Below are 5,040 nucleotides of genomic sequence, written 5' to 3'. Positions count from 1 at the left end.
TAGTTTCTCTAATGCAACAGAATTGCAAGTTTCATGGACTTCCAATGGAAGATCCTCATCAGTTTTTAGCTGAGTTCTTGCAAATCTGTGATACAGTCAAGACTAATGGGGTTAACCCTGAGGTCTATAGACTGATGCTATTCCCTTTTGCTGTGAGAGACAGAGCTAGAATATGGTTGGACTCTCAACCTAAAGAAAGCCTGGACTCTTGGGAAAAGCTAGTCAATGCCTTCTTGGCAAAGTTCTTTCCACCACAAAGATGGAGTAAGCTTAGAGTGGAAGTCCAAACCTTCAGACAAAAGGATGGAGAATCCCTCTATGAAGCTTGGGAAAGATACAAACAATTAATCAGAAAATGTCCTTCTGACATGCTTTCTGAATGGAGCATCATAGGTATTTTCTATGATGGTCTCTCTGAACTATCCAAGATGTCTTTGGATAGCTCTGCTGGAGGATCTCTTCATCTGAAGAAGACGCCTGCAGAGCTCAAGAATTGATTGAAATGGTTGCAAATAACCAATTCATGTACACTTCTGAAAGAAATCCTGTGAACAACGGGACTAGTCAGAAGAAAGGAGTTCTTGAGATTGACACTCTGAATGCCATTTTGGCTCAGAAAAATATTGACTCAACAAGTCAATCTGATTTCTCAAAGTCTGTCTGGAATGCAAAATGCACCAAACAGTACTAAGGATGCTTCATCTGAGGAAGAAGCTTATGATCCTGAGAACCCTTCAATGGAAGAGGTAAATTACCTGGGAGAACCCTATGGTAACCTATAATTCTTCATGGAGAAATCACCCAAATCTCTCATGGAAGAATCAAGAGAGACCTCAACAAGGTTTCAATAATAATGGTGGAAGAAACAGGTTTAACAATGGTAAACCTTTTCCATCATCTTCTCAGCAACAGACAGAGAGCTCTAAGCAGAATACCTCTGACTTAGCAACCATGGTCTCTGATCTAATCAAAACCACTCAAGTTTCATGACTGAAACTAGATCCTCCATTAGGAATTTGGAAGGACAAGTGGGTCAGCTGAGCAAGAAAATTACTGAACTTCCCCCAAGCACTCTCCCAAGTAACACTGAAGAAAATCCAAAAGGAGAGTGCAAAGCCATAAATGGCCGAATTCTGGGAGGAAGAAGAGGCAGTGAACGCCACTGAGGAAGGCCTCACTGGACGTCCTGGCCTCCAATGAGTTCCCCAATGAGGAACCTTGGGAATCTGAGGCTCAAACTGAGACCATAGAGATTCCTTAGACTTACTGCTGCCATTCTTGAGCTCTGATGAGTATTCTTCCTCTGAAGAGGATGAGTATGTCACTGAGGAGCAAGTTGCTAAATACCTTGGAGCAATCATTAAGCTGAATGACAAGTTATTTGGAAATGAGACTTGGGAGGATGAACCTCCTTTGCTCACCAAAGAACTGGATAACTTGTCTAGGCAGCAATTGCCTCAAAAGAGGCAGGATCCTGGGAAGTTTTCTATACCTTGTACCATAGGCACCATGACCTTCAAGAAGGCCTTGTGTGACTTAGGGTCAAGTGTAAACCTCATGCCCTCTCTGTAATGGAGAAATTAGGGATCTTTGAGGTGCAAGCTGCAAAAATCTCACTAGAGATGGCAGACAACTCAAGAAAACAAGCCTATGGACTTGTAGAGGATGTTCTGGTTAAGGTTGAAGACCATTACATTCCTACTGATTCCATAGTCCTAGAGACTGGGAAGTGCATGGATGAATCCATCATCCTTGGCAGACCCTTCCTAGCCACAGCAAAGGCTGTGATTGATGTTGATAGAGGAGAGTTGATCATTCAAGTGAATGAAGAATCCTTGGTGTTTAAGGCCCAAGGATATCCCTCTGTCATCATGGAGAAGAAGCATGAAGAGCTTCTCTCAAAACAGAGCCAAACAGAGCCCCCACAGTCAAACTCTAAGTTTGGTGTTGGGAGGCCACAACCAAACTCTAAGTTTGGTGTTGAACCCCCACATTCAAACTCTAAGTTTGGTGTTGGGAAGTTCCAACACGGTTCTGAGCATCTCTGAGGCTCCATGGGGTCCTGTCAAGCTAATGACAGTAAAGAAGCGCTTGTGGGAGGCAACCCAATGTTTTATAATTAATTATTTTCTTTTGTTATTTTATCTTTTTTGTAGGTTGATGATCATAAGAAGTCACAAAAAAATGAAAAAAAGCAAAAACAAAATGAAAAACAGGAAGAAAAACAGCACACCCTGGAGGAAGATGCTGCTGGCGTTCAAACGCCAGTCAGCCTAGCAGTTGGGCGTTTAACGCCCAGTCTGGCACCCTTCTGGGCGTTTAACGCCAGAAAGGGGCACCAGACTGGCGTTAAACGCCAGTAAAGGGTAAAAACCTGGCGTTAAACGCCAGGAATGGGCACCAGTCCGGCGTTTAACGCCAGAAATGGGTCAAAACGTGGATTTTGATGCCATTTGGTGCAAGGATGCTTTTTCCTTGACCCTACAGGATCTGTGGACCCCACAGGACCCTACCATCATTCTCTCTTCTCCCCATTCACCAATCACCTCAACACCTCTTCCCCAAAAACCCCTCACCTATCAAATCCCATCTTTATCTTCACCATTCACATCCATCCTTCATAAATCCCCACCAACCTCACCCTTCAAACCACTTTCCCTCCCTAACCCACCCATAATGGCCGAACCATTCACCCCCCTCTCTCCTATATACCCTTCTTCACCCCTTCATTTTCACACAACCTAACACCACTTCTCCCCTCTTTGGCCGAATACACCACCATCCCCCTCTTCCTCATTTCTTCTTCTTCTACTCTCTTCTTTCTTCTTTGCTCGAGGACGAGCAAACATTTTAAGTTTGGTGTGGTAAAAGCGTTGCTTTTTCGTTTTTCCATAACCATTTATGGCATCCAAGGCCGGAGAAACCTCTAGAAAGAGGAAAGGGAAGGCAAAAGCTTCCACCTCCGAGTCATGGGAGATGGATAGATTCCTCTCAAGGGTGCATCAAGACCACTTCTATGAAGTGTGGCCTTGAAGAAGGTGATCCCCGAGGTCCCCTTTTCACTCAAAAAGGGTGAATATCCGGAGATCCGCCATGAGATTCAAAGAAGAGGTTGGGAAGTTCTTACCAACCCCATTCAACAAGTTGGAATCTTGATGGTTCAAGAGTTCTATGCCAATGCATGGATCACCAAGAACCATGACAAAGTGTGAACTCGAATCCAAAGAATATGTCACTATGGTTCGGGGGAAATACTTGGATTTAGTCCGGAAAGTGTGAGGGTGGCGTTCAACTTGCCTATGATGCAAGGAGATGAGCATCCTTACACTAGAAGGGTCAACTTTGATCAAAGGTTGGACCAAGTCCTCACAGTCATATGTGAAGAGGGCGCACAATGGAAGCAAGATTCAAGAGGAAAGCCGGTCCAATTGAGAAGGCATGACCTCAAACCCGTGGCTAGAGGATGGTTAGAGTTCATACAACGCTCAATCATTCCACTAGCAACCGGTCCGAAGTTACCATAGACCGGGCTATCATGATCCATAGCATCATGATTGGAGAAGAAATAGAGGTTCATGAGGTTATAGCCCAAGAACTCTATAGGGTGGCAGACAAGACCTCTACCTTGGCAAGGTTAGCCTTTCCTCACCTCATTTGTCACCTCTGTTATTCAGTAGGAGTGACATAGAGGGAGACATTTCCATTGATGAGGATAAGCCCATACCAAGAAAAGGATGGAGCACACAAGAGATCTCACTCATCATGAGATCCCTGAGATTCCTCAAGGGATGAATTTTCCTCCACAAAAACTATTGGGAGCAACTAAACACCTCCCTAGGAGAATTGAGTTCCAATATGGGACAACTAAGGGTGGAGCACCAAGAACACTCCATTATCCTTCATGAAATTAGAGAAGATCAAAGAATCATGAGGGAGGAGCAACAAAGGCAAGGAAGAGGCATTGAGGAGCTCAAGCACTCCATAGGATCTTCAAGAGCAGAAAGAGCCGCCATCACTGAGGTGGACCCGTTCTTTGATTTCCTTGTTATTTGTTCTTCTGTTTTCGAATTTTATGCTTATGTTATCCATGCTTGTGTCTTATGATCATTAGTGTCTTAGTGTCCATGCCTTAAAGTTATGAATGTCCTATGAATCCATCACCTTTCTTGAATAAAAATGTGCTTAATTGAAAAAGGAAGAATTGCATGAATTTGAATTTTATAATAGTTTAATTATGTTGATGTGGTGGCAATATTTTTCTTTGAATGTATGCTTAAACAGTGCATATGTGTCTTGAATTTGTGGTTCATGAATGTGGCTCTTGAAAGAATGATGAAAAAGGAGACATGTTATTGAGGATCTGAAAAATCAATAAAATGATTCTTGAAGCAAGAAAAAGCATTGCTATTCAAAAAAAAAAAAAAAACCGAAAAAAAAAGGAGAAAAAGAAAACGAAAAAAAAAAAAAAGAGTTGTGATCCAAGGCAATAAGAGTGTGCTTAAGAACCCTGGACACCTCTAATTGGGGACTTTAGCAAAGCTGAGTCATAATCTGAAAAGGTTCACCCAATTATGTGTCTGTGGCATGTATGTATCGGTGGTAATACTGGAAAGACAGAGTGCTTTGGGCCACAGCCAAGACTCAATAAATAGCTATGTTCAAGAATCATCATACCTTACTAGGAGAATCATTAACACTATCTGGACTCTGAGTTCCTAAAGAAGCCAACCATTCTGGATTTCAAAGGATAGATTGAGATGCCAAAACTGTTCAGAGGCAAAAAGTTAAAAGCCCCGCTCATCTGATTAATACTGATCTTCACAGATGTTTTTGGAATTCATTGCATATTCTCTTCTTTTTAACTTATTTGATTTTCAGTTGCTTGGGGACAAGCAACAATTTAAGTTTGGTGTTGTGATGAGCGGATAATTTGTATACTTTTTGGCATTGTTTTAGTATGTTTTGATATGATCTAGTTAGTTTTTAGTATATTTTTATTAGTTTTTAGTTAAAATTCACTTTTCTGGACTTTACTATGAG

General features: G+C 42.1%; 1 non-coding gene across 1 annotated transcript; it reads right to left on the bottom strand.

Moving 5' to 3' along the window:
* Positions 1 to 266: 266 nt before the first annotated feature.
* LOC130965052 (small nucleolar RNA R71) lies at positions 267 to 374 on the bottom strand. The gene has a single exon (XR_009081109.1). It is a non-coding gene; the product is annotated as a small nucleolar RNA R71 (small nucleolar RNA).
* Between the last annotated feature and the right edge of the window lie 4,666 nt (positions 375 to 5,040).

This window comes from Arachis stenosperma, chromosome 2 (assembly GCF_014773155.1).
Source record: "Arachis stenosperma cultivar V10309 chromosome 2, arast.V10309.gnm1.PFL2, whole genome shotgun sequence".
Classification (NCBI taxonomy): Eukaryota; Viridiplantae; Streptophyta; class Magnoliopsida; order Fabales; family Fabaceae; genus Arachis; species Arachis stenosperma.
The sequence above is the reverse complement of the archived record's forward strand: the minus strand, read 5'-3'. Positions and strand labels throughout refer to the sequence as shown.